We start from the raw sequence: 16367 nt of genomic DNA on the forward strand, positions 1-16367 counted from the left end.
TTTCGCTCTCCACTAACACATCGACGTTTCTTCCTGTCATCGAAATGACAGCGTCACCTTAATACGACAATTTATTAATTATTCCGGGAAACATTTTAAAACGATGAAAAACTATAATTGTGGTAATTAAACTAAAAAACTAAAAAAGTGCTTGTGCTATGGGCTTTTAGGTGTGACATGTGTTAGCTGTTTAGGCGGGAAGGTGGGAGCAGGCCTTTTTTCGCCGGATCTGGGTCTAGAGGTCTCTTTTCGCCTACCGGATCACTGTAGTGTTTACCAAGCGGAAATGCTGGCAATACACAGGGCTGTGAACTATCTCGGGTCTATGCCTAAGGATGGTAAACGGGTGTTTATTTTCTCCAGCCAGTCCGCATTAAAGGCCCTGGACTCATTCGTCGACAACGCAAAGTCGGTCACTGAATGCCGCAGATCTCTTAACGAGATAGCTCAGCACTTCAGTATCAGCCTTATATGGGTACCTGGGCACAGTGATATCGAAGGCAATTGCAGAGCAGACGAGCTGGTCAGAAGGGGCACCACCGACCATATCCTTCAGGGAAATGATTCGGTAGGCACACCCATGGCCACTTTCAGGCTTCGTGTGAGCACAAGCACTTTAAGAATCGCAAATGGACTATGGTCAGTCATATCTTCGTGTGAGACATCCAGGCAAACCTGGCCCTCATATGACAAGGGGCGCACAGAAGCGCTTCTGACTCTAAACAAATCAGCTCTATCGTCCCTGATAAGGGTTCTAACAGGGCATTGCTTAATAGGCCCGCACGGTGCTAGAATGGGGGTAGCGACCTTCGACTTTTTTCGCAGCTGCAGATGTACAGAGGAGGAAGAGAGCGTCCAGCACCTTCTCTGTCACTGTCCAGCGCTTAGTAGGCGTAGGATGGCTATCCTCGGTAAACCTTTTCTACAGTACCTAGCTGAGTTCTTGCTATGAAGTAAAGGCTCTGGCAAAATTTATAATTTCCACGAGGTGGTTTGACCCGCTTTAGGCAGGGTAGGGGTCCTCTTTTGAGACCGTACAGGGTATTACAATGGGCCCATTGGTGGCCTAAGTAGTGAGCTGTTACCATAGTGTTCAGCTCAGTCCTTGCAACCTAACCTAACCTAGCTGTTTAGGCACTTCTAAATTAACCTGGCGCATTAACTAGAGGCAGCCAAGTCCTCTTGCCACCAATTGGAATTGGAAGATTCGATTTCCAAAACCAAAAAAGGTAACGTTTTCAAGACAGTGCACAACCTAAACAAAGGTGGTATCAAAAGGCGCGTGTCGAGATCCGTTTTTAGAATCTGAAAGTTGTATAGAATTGACGGGATGGTTATCGCTACAACCAAAGCAACATTATTTACTCTCTGCTTTTCATTCAATCGTATGTGTATTTTTAAATAATAAAAAAAATGTTATGTTATTCTAATATATATCATCTCTGCCGGGGTGCGATTCAGCTCAGTATATGCAAAAACAACAAGAAACCTACAATTAAATGCAGATTCACGTGTCATTTGCCAAGGATTTACCGGTAAACAAGGTACTTTCCACAACCAACATGCATGGGAATACGGTACAAAATTGGTTGGATGTATTTTCCCAAAAAAGGGTGGAACTACGCATCTTGGTTTGCCAGTATTTGCTTCGGTAATTTATATTGATTTGTATTGATTAAAAATTGCAATAGTAGATAATGTAATGTGAATTAAAATTGAATAGGTACCCGAACCAAAAAATGCAACTGATCCGCATGCAACTGTTGTTTATGTGCCGCCACCGGGAGCTGCTGCTGCTATCATAGCAGTATTACAAGCACGACATTTCTTTGATTGGTTGCATAATCGAAATTGTGCCCTAACATGATGTGGTTCGCGTTAAGCACGCTATGTTAAAGCAAAATAAATCTCGTCTAGTCAGGCCCGATTGTCCAAGATCATCGCACCAGAAAGGGTAAGTAAATTGCCTACCATATTAAATATATAAACAACATGTATGAATTTGTTAGTGATAATTTGTCATGCTTTTGTTGATAATCAACTGAAGAAGGCAAATACCAAAGAGTTCACAGTTCATGTAAATACCAATTGATTTCTTTAAATAGCGTTTGGAGAACAAAACCCATATGTATGTATGCATACAACTGCATAGTAAGGGAGGGATTAATTAATTATGATCAGTAGTATAGGGTTTTTATTATTTTCCCTGCGTCGCCGTTGCCAATACATTGCGTTAAGAGAGGACATCAACACCTTACCCACAACCAGTTAAAATTTTAGTAAATTTTGCTCTTTTCATTACTGATTCAAAACGTGGGAAGTTATATATGTAGCAATGGTGCTTTGTTATGGTTATCGCATCTACATGGAAGCAGTAAGGAAGGCGGTCGGCATGATGTTGTGGTGCACAGTGGCTAGTCATTGTCGGCTGGGGCGGGTCCTTGCCAACCTTACTGTTCCTGCGCCATAAACAGAGAAAATGGTCATATCATGCCTGTTCGAAAGCAACAGTTGTCAGATTCAAAACCAAACTGACAGAAGCGCAGAGACAACTCAAAACGCTTAAAAATTCAAAATAAAACAACATCCGGCCGAACCGGATGTCACGGACAGACCGTTGACATTCAAAATCCAAATTCAAAAAAAATTCAAAAATTTTAAATTCGAAAAATAACCGCAAAAAAAAATTACCGAACCGGAGATGACCGGTTACTAACAGTTTAAATCAAACTCAAAGGAAACGCTGAAAAATTAAATAATAACAAAAAGGCTGAAAAAATTAAAAATAAAAAAGAAAAGGGCCGAATATACATAGGGGGCGCCGCGGGTGTTGTTGCGACGCCCGGTGCTTTGCCCACCCTCAAAATTCATGGCCACCGACGCACCTGAATTTCGGTGGCCCCTTACCTGGTAACCCTAAGTGCCTTCTAAATAAATGGCGACGCCAGCATTCCCATTTTAAATATTACTTTATTTACAATTCATGTTTATAAAGGATTTCCGTGAGAATTTATTCGTAACGTAACAAGATATACATCTAACGAATACCTGGTAAACCTTTGAAGATTAAAACTACTAATGGTCAATCTTCCAAATTCAAGATCCAAACCTGTTTCATCATTAGCAGTTAATTTAATTCTATATCTTCCTTATAGCCTCTGTTAAGAAGAAAAAAAAATTGTTTTCATCTGTTTGGATGTTGATTTTGTAAGACGATATTCCTTACAACCATTCAGATGTAACGCACTAATTCATTGTCACCAATAAGGCTGCCCTTATATTATAAACTTATTTCAAATATTCAGTGGTTAAAGACTTAATAGATGATTCTAATAAACAAACCTAACGATCCCAACCGGCTTAGCGCGTTTATTACTATCTACATATACTCGTTACTTTTGGTCTCAATGTTTATATAAAAAACTATGTATTTATATGCATATATATATGTAGGCTACATCATATATGCAAACAGAATTACTTATGCTATTATGTTGTATTTAGGTGCGTGTGCCCTTGTAATAACTAGTAACATACACGCTATTTACTTCTCACTAAAACCTTCATTTGCTATTAGGTATGTAAGTCATTCTTATTACATTCCAAGGTGTAATTTCTCTTTTTTCTTGTTAATTACCTCTCACGTTTACGTCTAATGGTTCACTTCATTAGCACGGGTACAAATGATATACATATGTAGCATGTATATATTCGCAATTACATTTATGTGTGTGGGTATTATGTAGCCCTTTTAAATGTTTGATATTTGTTTTCATTTATTTAATAGGACTGTATGCATACGTTCTTTTGGATGACTCTATAACTCTGGTTGTACGAAAGTACTTTGTAACACAAATATATGGATATAGAATAAATTAGTTCACTGTAGATTTTGTTTACTAACATTTACAATTAAAAAAAAAAATACATAAGTAAATCATATTATATAGTTTAAGCTCACTTACATACACTATCAGCTGAAATGTATGTCGAAATTCAAAAGAGCGACAGCAACAGGAACGCAAAACTGATAAGGATCGTGCCAACGTAGAAACCAGGTGAATGGTTATTATCTTTATTGGGATAATGGCCAATGGGAATTTGAACATCCCCGCGGAGGTAATCAAAGGATGTACGCTCGCTGCACACAGTACTGTTTGGTATCTCAACACAAATTCTTTTTTTCCTTTTTTCCTGTCTGTATCGGGCGGAAACTCATGGTAGAAGAAAAAATTTTTCTTAGTGATGGCCGGTCTGTCTCCCTTCCTTTTTGATATTTTTCATCGCAACCTTTGCCACATCGCTAGGTGTGTCCCGTTTATAACGTTAACGCTCTTAAGTGGATCGCAGCCATATACCGTAGCAGCAGACCGTAACAAACCTGCTTCGCTTAGAAGGCCCGACGATAGAGCGAACAGGAAACCGGATCCGCTGTGGGAAGCCACTGCCAGGGGCCTCCAATGCCAATCAACGTGGGGCACGACTCACCCCTGAGATAAGAGTCTCAAAGTCCTACTACGAAGCTAGCCGGTCAACATAGGTCCATCAAAAAAAAGTTAAGTCAAATTTGGGAATTAATTCTGTTTCCTAGTTTAAAAGGGCTTTGCGGCAATTAGACATTTGTTATGGAGAACTCGTCAAAACTCCGAAAGGTTTTAGTGGTTATCGCCCCCACAAAAGGCCTGACAAAAAAAAGAGTATAGACATTTTGATATGGAGAACTCGTCCAAACTCCGAAAGGCTAGTCCGACCTAAGCGTGGACTGCCAGGGTGTTCACGGTCCTCGGTGAGTACGCGTGTGAACATCCTATGAGGTCAGTGCTCGGGGAGAATACTGGGCGAGATGTCCCCGACCGCCAAAACGCCCAGAAAAAGGTCCAATTGGTGGGTATAAAAAAATCAAATTGTAAATTGGTAAGGAAACGTTTTCTGGTTCATTGCGGGCGAATGTCCGAAGCGTGAAAGCGACCTATCAGTTTCCCGTTTAGGTCTTCGAGATCATACAGTGCATTGCCTATTTTTCGAAGCACGCGACACTTCAGGTATTTGGGTAGGAATTTGGCGTTAATGCCCTGTTTGAAATTACTTAAGGCAAAGTTTCTCCGAAAAACTTCCTGACCTTCCTTATAGTTGACCTGTCTAGAGCGCTTGTTATAGGTGGTTACTCCCCTATCCTTGGCCTGATCTAAATTTCTACGGATCTGTTCCGAATATTAGTCAACTTGTCAGCTCGGCTTATTACTGTAACCTGGTCTTCTCGAAGGCTGCCGAGTTTCCCTAAAATGTTGTACGTTGAGGCATGCTGGACCATATTTTGGCCATATAATGCAAAGTATGGAGAACACTGAATCGCCGTATGAAAATCACTTCTCAAAACTGATAAAATCTCGGGTATATGCCTATCCCAATCGGTATGGTCAGGTTTATCTTTCAGGAAAATCCTAATCTTAGAAACAATTTCTCTATTGACGCGTTCGGATGCGTTCGCTTGGGGAGAATATAGCCCCGTCCTCACGTGCGTCACCCCGTAATTTACTAAAAGTTGGTTCATTTCCTTCGAGATAAACTGTTTACCATTGTCACTGTGAATAAACTCAGGGACCCCTACAGCCGGAAAAATTTCTGAAGCGAAGTAATTTATAACGTTAACAGTGGTAGCTCTCTGCATGGGCTTTAGCCAAACGTATTTTGAAAAATGGTCTAGTACTATGAAAAGAAATTGATTTCGCCGCTTAGATCTCGGATACGGCCCTAGAAAGTCGCAATACAACCGCTGAAATGGCCTTTCGGATTCAAAGGTACTCCCTATAGGTGGTCTCGACTGCTGATTGGTGGGTTTTACCGTTTTACAGGTGTCACAACGCTGGACGTAGTCCCTGACGTCCTTAGCCTGCTGGGGCCAGAAGTACTTCTGCCTAACACGTTCTAAGGTTTTCTGCCATCCGCCATGGTAACTCCGGTTAGCGTCATGTGCTAATCTCACTGCTTCCTCAGTCAACCCTTTTGGCAACCATAAACGCCACAGCGAGTCTTCTTCCCCTTCCATCCCCTTACGAAACTTAACTCTTTTGAAAATTACACCGTCCACCACTCGTAAATCCGGAAGTGATTCCTCGTTTTCGGTGACGGTCCGAATTAAGTCTAAATATTCGTTGCTACAAAATTCGGGAGAGACTAAATCTATTTCTCCGGGCATGGTAGTGAAAGTTAACTCGTCAACATCAAAACGCGACAGCGCGTCTGGTACTACATTCAGGGTGCCCTTACGATGTTCCATTCTAAAATCGTATCTTTGCAGTAAGAGTGACCATCTCGCCAACCTCCCGCTCAAGTCTTTTTGTGTCATCAACCACTTGAGACTGGAGTGGTCCGTAACAATCCGAAAAGGTAATCCTTCGACATAGGGTCGGAAACGCTTCACGCTAATTATGGCTGCAAGACATTCCAGCTCGGTTACTGTATAATTGCGTTGAGCATTATTCAGCTTTTTCGACACGAATGCGATTGGATGCTCAGCGCCCTCATCATCGACCTGGAACAACACTCCGCCAACACCTATTTTGGAAGCGTCGCATTGTATTACGAATTCTTTGGAAAAGTCTGGTTGGGCCAAAACAGGGGCGGAACTCAAAGCTACTTTTAGCTTTTCGAAGGCCTCTATAGCTTCAGAGGTAAGCTTGAACGGGCCTGCTGACTTACGGAGACAGTCGGTCAAGGGACCTGCCAAGTCAGCAAAATTGGTAATAAACGCCCTGTACCAATTCGCCATGCCCACAAACCTACGCACTTGCCGAGGGGATTTAGGGATCGGGAAGTTTTGTATTGCTTCTACTTTTCCCGGATCCACTTTCAGACACCCGCTGCCTATCAAGTATCCTAAGTAGCGTATTTCCTTCTGACAAAATTTACTTTTTTCGACGTTTATTGTCAGACCTGCGTCTCTCAAGCATTTGGCCACTTCCGCTAGCAAGTCCAGGTGGTCTTCAAAATTGGTACTACACACCATTAGATCATCTAGGTAGACGAAGACATTCTCCCGCAGACGCGAAGGGATTGCCTTGTCCATCAGCCTAATCATAGTCTGCGGTCCATTGCACAGACCAAATGGCATCACCTTGAAGTGGTACAGAGGCCTCCCCGGAACTGCGAATGCTGTTTTTTCCTTAGAGGACTCTGTCAATTTGATCTGGAAGAACGCGTCCTTCAGATCAATGCCACTAATAAAATGCGTGTCCTTGAGTCTGCTCAATAAGCCGTTGATATGAGGCAGGGGGTACGAATCCTTCTTAGTCACCGCGTTGACCTTCCTCGAATCTATGCACAGCCTAACTTTACCTGGTTTCCGGACCAGTACTACAGGACTACACCACGGGGAGTTGGATTCTTCGATAACTCCTAACTGTAGTAACCTGTCTAGTTCTCTAAAAGCTTCGGCTTGCCTCGGCGGCGTAAGAGGAAAATGCTTGCTTTTTATAGGCACAGCATCACCGGTGTCGATGTGATGCTCCACTAATTTAGTTTGCCCTAGGCCTAACTTCTCGTACGAAGGAAACGTCTCGATGACTTTTCGCAATTCTGATTTCTGGTCTGTTGACAATTCATGGAGGTTCGGTTCCTCTTCCTTTTCAAGCCTAGTCTCTAAACACTCTACGGTTGGGAATATTTCGGGAGCTAACGCAAATGCTCTCCAAAAATCTACCCCGAAGTATGCTTCTTGGAGCAACGAGGGAACAAGGTAAAAACGAATAACCTTTGTGATATTTTTAAAAGTGACCGGTAGAGATACTGAGCCTAAAATTTTTTGCTTGTTGCCGCCCGCGGTATATACGAACGCATGTAAGGGCTGATATTCGAAGCCATAAATTTTTAGGAATTCTAATCCATTTTTTCCTAAGATGGAGACGTTGGCTCCCGAGTCTAACAACCCTACAAGAAAACTATTTTTAATTCTAGCCTTTACTAAAGGCCTTTCGTCCTCTGTAAGCGTTAACGTGATGGCTTGCAGCAGTCTACGCTCCTGTACTCTCCTGTGGTATCTCTTCCTACATTTCAAAATATTTTCCGATACCGGGTAGTGTTCAAAAATGGTATGCCTTATGTGTTCGTACCTATGTTCCCTTTCTTCTAGGTCTGGTGAAAGTTGCGTCTGGCAAGCGACACCCCTATGCTGGCGTCGCAGAATTCTAATCGGCTCGCTCATCGCGGATGAAGACGTTTGACTCTCGGCTTCAGAACTATTCGAACTGTCCGTACTGTCAGGGTAAGTTATTATTACTTTTGGGGGCTCTTCTGCCAGGGTACTACTGCACCTCGGAAGCTCACCACCTCCATGCAGAGATTCGCCCTCTGGTTCAGCGCACGGGACGACGCCTCGAGCACTGGCTGATGTGGGAGCTATGAAGCCGAACGAGGTTCCCCCGCCTTCTCGCTCGGGTACTGGTTTCCCTGCCTGCGATGATCCCTAGGGCATTTAGGGGTGAATACACCCTTATGCCCACATTTAAAACAAAAAGGACTTTTTATGGGTTCCTCACAATATATATAGGAGTGCCCCATTCCCTGGCAATTCCAGCATTGGATTCCCGAGTAGTCCGGTCTTCTGCTGCGTCTATATTCCAGCGCCTCTATCTGCGGATCTATCTCGCCGTCCTCACCTTCCATCTTCATGTCCGGGGTTGTCACGCGTGCCTCGCTTACATGCCGTCCTGGGTAATTGGCTCCCAGCAGCTTGCTCTCTTTCAGCACTTGTTCACCTCTGCGTGCTACATCGCGTAGATCATGGATGGTCCTTACGTCCGCATTAAAAAGCATTAGCTTAAGGCTACTGTTGACGTTCCTTTTTATTATGTCAATCAGTAGAAGCTCTGACATCGGCTCCCTTAAGCGCGCGTTCAAGGAGATTATGTCCGCGTGAAACACGTCATAACACTCACTTGCCTTTTGCTTCCGCATGGAGATCTCTATCATGATCTCGTGGTCCGTTTTCAAAGTGCCAAACTCTCTTTTTAACGAGTAGCACAAAAAGGCATATGTCGCATTTGGGTTTTGTTTAGTGAACAGCCAGTACCATTCTTCGGCTCGTCCCGAAAGGAATAAGTGGAAACTGGCCATTATTTGTTCGTCAGGGCATTGTGTGCGCTCACACAAGGTGTTCAATTTGAAGAGGAAATCGGCTACGCTCCCAGTGCCGTCGAATGCGATTTTCCACTCCTGCGGTTTTACTGCTATGCTGCTTGGAGTCGGGTACATTGGAGGTACTACCGATGGCAATGGGTTCCGGTCCATCCTACTTGCGTTCCTGTGTTGCTGGTTTGCTTGCTGCGTGGATTCGAGAGCGGCGTTGAGCTGGGCCATGTTGGCTCTAATTGAGCCCATCTCTCTCCGCATTTCCTCCTGCGAAGCCTGAAACAGTTGGTGTAGCACGTACACCCACGAGCCTCCACGGTTGGCTTCATCCTGCATTCCTAAGGTCCGATCGCTTGTAGCGTCTCCGAAATTTCCCATCTCCTGGTTTGGTGGTAAAGCACCAGCTCCTTCGGGTGCGTAGATCGCCGCATTGGGCATTAGCCCCGAGATATCGTGCGCGTTCACGTGACTGGTGCTTACAGGTCCGTCCAGTTTCTCTCGAGGGTCATTCAGGTCCGAGCCCATGTTTACTAACGCGGGGTCTCCATATTGTCCGCCTACTGGGGTGTGCACCACCAAGGGACGCCTGGCCTGAGAGAAAGCCCCTCTATTTTTATTACCCCGTTTCTGGTTTCCCCGGTAATTCCCTGCACTCCCAAACGGGGTATTCCGGCCCGGTTCGAACGACTGGTCTCGCGACATATTAAAAAAAAATGGTCACTGATAGGTCAAAAAAAAAGGTTTGGGTATATAAATTTTGTACAAAAAAAAATAAACCTCCCAAAGCTGGAAAAAGAAGCGATTAAATACTTTGGATATAAGTCGGAAATCAATGGGAATGCTGACATCCCCCCTTCCGAAGGCACTCGGGATACAGGCTAACAAAAAAAACATAAATCCATTCATACTTACCCCTAGTGCTCCCAACCGCAATGCGAGGGGGGTCTTAAGGCCCCCCTCCGAGACTGGTTGGGGCCACTAGGGTCACTCCAGACACACACGGGTTGGTCTTAACACGCCCAGCCGCAACGCAGGGGCAGTCTCCAGGGGCTTGCCCCTGGGACTGGTTGGGGGTGTTGAGGCCTCCCGTCCATCCTTGCTGGACACCCCTCCTGCCTCCACCGCAATGGGTGGAGCGGTTTCGGAACCGCTCCCCCAGTCTGGTGGGACAGGAGGGAGTGCCACTCTGAATCCCAGCTCAACCCGTCACAGTCCAGGTGGTATTCTAAACTACCACCTGGGGCGTGGGATGAGCTTGGGTTCTTTTTCCACATACATACACGCACTCACACTAACAACACAAAATTCGGCAAATAAACTAAAAAAAAACTATTTTACAAAAAAAAATTGAAACCCAATTAGCGGACATATATATTACCTAAGCCGACTAACGGACAACATTCCGGGAAAAATAAAAAAAAAGTGCGTGCAGCACTGCCTCACTGGGTGAAAAAACAAAAAAATCCGGATGACACAACGTGTAGTCCGTGGCTCCATCAGCCACTGCCCCCGATGACCAGCCCGGACAACCTGATCCGTCCAACCATCCCACCGCAACGTAGGTGGCAGCTCTGTGGCTGCTCACTCGGACTGGTGGGATGGTCAACCTCACAGGTTGACCCGACTGACCCTCGCGGTCAGCGCTTCAGGCGCCACGTTGGGCGCCATCTGTTATGGTTATCGCATCTACATGGAAGCAGTAAGGAAGGCGGTGGGCATGATGTTGTGGTGCACAGTGGCTAGTCATTGTCGGCTGGGGCGGGTCCTTGCCAACCTTACTGTTCCTGCGCCATAAACAGAGAAAATGGTCATATAATGCCTGTTCAAAAGCAACAATTGTCAGATTCAAAACCAAACTGACAGAAGCGCAGAGACAACTCAAAACGCTTAAAAATTCAAAATAAAACAACATCCGGCCGAACCGGATGTCACGGACAGACCGTTGACATTCAAAATCCAAATTAAAAAAAAATTCAAAAATTTAAAAAAAAATAACCGCAAAAAAAAATTACCGAACCGGAGATGACCGGTTACTAACAGTTTAAATCAAACTCAAAGGAAACGCTGAAAAATTAAATAATAACAAAAAGGCTGAAAAAATTAAAATAAAAAAGAAAAGGGCCGAATATACATAGGGGGCGCCGCGGGTGGTGTTGCGACGCCCGGTGCTTTGCCCACCCTCAAAATCCATGGCCACCGACGCACCTGAATTTCGGTGGCCCCTTACCTGGTAACCCTAAGTGCCTTCTAAATAAATGGCGACGCCAGCATTCCCATTTTAAATATTACTTTATTTACAATTCATGTTTATAAAGGATTTCCGTGAAAATTTATTCGTAACGTAACAAGATATAGATCTAACCAATACCTGGTAAACCTTTGAAGATTAAAACTACTAATGGTCAATCTTCCAAATTCAAGATCCAAACCTGTTTCATCATTAGCAGTTAATTTAATTCTATATCTTCCTTATAGCCTCTGTTAAGAAGAAAAAAAAATTGTTTTCATCTGTTTGGATGTTGATTTTGTAAGACGATATTCCTTACTACCATTCAGATGTAACGCACTAATTCATTGTCACCAATAATATGATATTGTCTATCGCTGTGTACGGACGTGTTTCACTAGAGCTCTGTGTTTTTCGTTTTACGATATTTTACGATATTTTTCTATTTGTGTAATACAAATGTATTTTGTGCTAAACAAATATTAACAAATATAATCAAATATTAACAATTTGTGCAAAGCAGATTTTAAATCAATTCCGTGCAATTCATTATATATAAACAATATAAATTAAAAAGCAGTGCAGGTGTATGTTGATTTGAGCTGTTGACAGTTGTCTGCTTCGCATATTATTTGCCTTGTCTACACGTTGTTTTTGTCTTCATAGCTGTTTTACACAAACAATATGCCCTGTTTCTGTGGACACAGAGTTGAACGCGCTCAAAGCAGTGTGCAGTGTGAAAAATTTAAAAAAGTTTATCACCTGCAATGTGTTGTTGGTACCTTAGCTGCCGATTTGGATCATTTTAAAAATTCGGATGAGATGTATATTTGTGGCGATTGTGCTGTTGATGACAATGCTATTGCTGTACAAAAACAACAGCAACAACATGTAAATGATAATTATCTAAATTTTATGTTATCGTCTATTCTTGCCGAAGTGAACAGTTTGCGAGCACAGCAAGCAAGCGCGGTTGCCGGTATACACTCTCTGCAAGCGGACAAAAACCGGTTATTAAGCGAATTGGAAATTTTACGTTCTGAGCTCAGTAATTTACATAAGCTCTATGATGAAGCGGTGGATGGCGTACTGCGGGGTAGTGCTGGCAAAAAAAAGAAACGAAACAAAGACAAAGGCATAATCATGGGTAACAATTCTGCCGACGCTAACATTGAAAAGAGTTCTGGCCCCGTTTTTGCTGCTAATGTCCAAAGCAGTTTCAATGTTGCTGTTAGCTCTGCCGAAGTGCCTTGCGCTACTAACACTGCTAATGCCGGCGCTAACATTTCTATGAACACTGCCTCTTCTCATGCTGTTAATAACCAAAATATTGTAGATGATAGCAACACTGCGCGTACTTTAAATGGTAATGACGCTGTATCGAATGACGATAACATTGTTGATGTTGCTGGAAATTTGGGTGACACTAATTTAGATCCGGCTGGTCCTAGGTTGGTTACTGCCGTGCCGCCCCGACGGGCAATTTTCGTATCAAGATTGCATCCATCTCTGACGGAGTCTGATGTCGTTAATTATATCTTAGCTAAGATTAATAGTACAGGTTCTATTAACACTAGTGCACATAAATTTGTTTTTAAGTATGTGAGGGATTTTTCTTCATTTAAAATATCAGTTCCAGATGTATATTTTGATATGGTTCTTGATAAATCTTTTTGGCCTATACATTCGGTGGTACATTTGTACACCACAAAGTCGAAGGTTGAGCCTCGCGCACGTATAGTTTCAAAAAACTTGATTACCAGCCCTGCAAATACGATTCAAAAGTAACTATTCACTATCAGAATGTTCGTGGTTTACGTTCTAAATTAAATGCATTTTACCTTAACAGTTTTACTTTTACTGCGGAAGTGATTGCTTTCACAGAGACTTGGCTAAAACCTGATAATTTAAATTCGGAGTTATTTTCAAATGACTACGTTGTTTTTCGGTGTGATCGTCAATCGAGAGCAGGCGGTGTCCTGATAGCTGTATTGTCCAGTATTTCTACTGAATTGTTGAGCTTTGAGGACGCGCTTGACATTGAATTCATAGCTGTAAAGCTCTTTTTCCCGAATTTTTTCTTATATATTTCTTGTTCCTACATACCGCCTCGGTCAGATATGTACGTTTATGATTGCCATAAAGCAGTTATCCACAGCCTTCATTCTCGTTTGCGTGATAACGATCGCCTAGTGGTTCTTGGGGACTTTAATTTACCATACGTTAGTTGGATTGGCAACGATGATTCAAACTTTTTGACTCCTGTTACTCAGCATGATTTCATTGGTTCGCTTATGGAATTGCCGCTAGTTCAGATTAATAACGTTGTGAACTCTAAAAATAAGTTGTTAGATTTAGTTTTTGGTGATAGTTCAATAGGTACTGGTCTCAGTTGAATCCCTGCCTTATCCCTGCCTGAAGATCCCTTGCACCCTACACTTGAGGTTACACTGGACAATCTACTGCCTACGATTAATTTCATGGAAGTGTTATGTCGTTCTCGTTCGAGATGTTTTAAAAAGGCTAACTTTGATTTGCTTATTCAACTGTTAGCTTCCCACGATTGGTCTGACCTTTATGCTTGTACTGATGTTGAGACTGCCACGTCTATTTTTTATAGTTACCTTAGTGACTTTATTAATCGTTGCGTTCCGGTTCATTTTGTTAAGGCTAAGAGTAGTAAACCACCTTGGTTCTCGAGGCAACTTGCTAACCTGAACAATATTAAATCGAGGCTCTATAAGCGTTTTAAAAGATCTGGTTCTTCTGAAGATTTTTCTAAATATTTAGTTGCCCGTTCCAATTTCCAACGCCTGAATCAAAACTGCTACAAGTCGTATTTAACAAGATGCAAAATTGAGTTTTTTAAAAATCCTAAAAAATTTTACGGGTTTGTTAATTCAAAGCGCAGATCTTCGGGATTTCCATCATCTTTGTCTTTGGGTGGCGAGAATGCTAGCCTTGACCATGATATTGCCGACTTATTCGCAGACTTTTTCAAATCGACCTATTCTTCAACCTGTACCCAAACCGGTAGTTATCCGTTCGAGATAGTTAGTTCTAACTGTATTCTCAATCCAGTCATTGATAGTGCCACTGTACTTCAGAGTTTTTTAACTCTGAAACCGATTTTTTCTCCAGGGCCCGATGGTATTCCTGGCTGTATGCTTAAGTTCTGTGCTGTGAACTTAACAGAACCGATCGTAAAATTGTTCAATTTATCTTTGCAATCAGCGTCATTTCCATCAATTTGGAAACAGTCGTTTATCATACCTCTGCACAAGAAGGGTAGTAGATCTAATATTGAGAATTATAGGGGAATTGCTAAGCTTTCAGCTATTCCTAAAACCTTTGAACAAATAATTACCTGTCAGCTTCAACATTCGTGTACTTCCATATTATCACCCTTTCAGCATGGGTTTGTGAGATGTAGGTCAACCACCACAAACCTACTTGAGTTTACCTCTTTAGTTCGGGATGGTTTTTTGGCTTGCAAGCAAACTGATGTGATTTATACGGATTTTAGTAAAGCTTTTGATTCAGTGAATCACGAACTTCTGATTCTGAAGCTTGATTTACTGGGCTTTCCGAAGAGTCTGACTTCATGGCTCTCAAGCTATCTTTCTAATAGAACCCAAAAGGTGCTTTATAAAAATATTATTTCAAAATCAATTCATGTTACCTCTGGTGTACCTCAGGGCAGTCATTTAGGCCCATTGCTTTTTACTCTTTTTATAAATGATCTGCCACAGATTTTGAATCATTCACGAGCTCTAATGTATGCCGATGATGTAAAAATTTGCTATACATGCTTGCCTTCGGAGTTAACTCGCTCAAATCTACTTCAGGTTGATTTGGACTCATTTCAACGCTGGTGTACAATTAATGCATTAGTTCTAAACTGTTCCAAATGTAAGTTCATGACATTTCATCGCGTGAAGCCTGTCCTGTCGTCTTATGCACTTTATGGCACTCTTATGGAGCGTATATCTTCGATTAACGATTTAGGGGTTCTGTTTGACTCGAAACTGAGCTTCAACTCACATATTTCTGCTATTACTAATAAAGCAATGGGTACCCTTGGTTTTGTGAAACGCTGGGCTAAGGAGTTCAAGGATCCGTATCTGACCAAAGTCCTCTACACTTCGCTGGTCCGCCCAATACTTGAGTATTGCTCGTGTGTTTGGTGTCCATTATATATTACTCATATAAAGCGTATTGAGTCTGTGCAGAAACAATTTTTAATTTTTGCTCTACGGGCCTTTAACTGGGACTCAAATCTTCATCTTCCGTCTTATAGAAGTAGACTTCTTCTCATTAATTTGCCAACTCTGGAAAATCGTAGAATATTACTCGGGGTAATGTTCCTGCATAAGCTAATTCTAGGTGAGGTTGACTCCTCTGAGCTGCTAAGTCGATTGAGCTTTGCAGTTCCTGCTAGGACGTCCAGACACTACGTGCCCTTCCATTTACCCCTGTGTCGTAGAAATTTTGACAAAAATGATCCTATATGTGTTTGGTGCTCGTACTATAACGACTTGTATAATTGCATTAGTATCGAATGTTCGTTTGTTGCCTTACGCAATGATATACTTTTCAGTCTCAACTGATATCTTAAAGTTTATTTGTTTAATTTGTAATGATAGTTTAATTTTAGTTCTTGTTCAATGTTAAAATAAATTGTAAATTTTTAATTTATTCCATTTTTAATTCTATACTTGTATATATTTTTACGCTATCTTTTTTTTTATGTTACTTTCCTTTGTATTTTGTTAGTCGACCACTCTTGTTAGTTGACTTTAAATAATTAAATAAATAAATAAATAAATAAGGCTGTCCTTATATTATAAACTTATTTCAAATATTCAGTGGTTAAAGACTTAATAGATGATTCTAATAAACAAACCTAACGATCCCAACCGGCTTAGCGCGTTTATTACTATGTACATATACTCGTTACTTTTGGTCTCAATGTTTATATAAAAAACCAGGCATGCTTAACCAAGGAACCGAT

General features: G+C 42.1%; 2 long non-coding RNA genes across 3 annotated transcripts in view; one reads left to right on the forward strand and one right to left on the reverse strand.

Moving 5' to 3' along the window:
• LOC137237796 (uncharacterized) overlaps window positions 1-16367 on the forward strand; it is a 35731-nt gene continuing 19364 nt past the window's right edge. Inside the window, exons 1-3 of the long non-coding RNA XR_010949037.1 lie at window positions 1-122; window positions 1462-1651; window positions 1724-1954. This is a non-coding gene — a long non-coding RNA (uncharacterized lncRNA). The remainder of the gene's footprint in view (window positions 123-1461; window positions 1652-1723; window positions 1955-16367) is intronic.
• LOC137237787 (uncharacterized) lies at window positions 12936-15858 on the reverse strand. Of its 2 annotated transcripts, XR_010949035.1 has the most exons (4): window positions 15036-15858; window positions 14721-14977; window positions 13195-13687; window positions 12936-13118 (listed from the first exon to the last, which is right to left on the reverse strand). It is a non-coding gene; the product is annotated as an uncharacterized lncRNA (long non-coding RNA). The 2 variants fall into 2 exon arrangements; XR_010949034.1 differs by having other exon boundaries at window positions 14721-15858.

This window comes from Eurosta solidaginis, chromosome 1, assembly GCF_040869045.1.
Source record: "Eurosta solidaginis isolate ZX-2024a chromosome 1, ASM4086904v1, whole genome shotgun sequence".
Classification (NCBI taxonomy): Eukaryota; Metazoa; Arthropoda; class Insecta; order Diptera; family Tephritidae; genus Eurosta; species Eurosta solidaginis.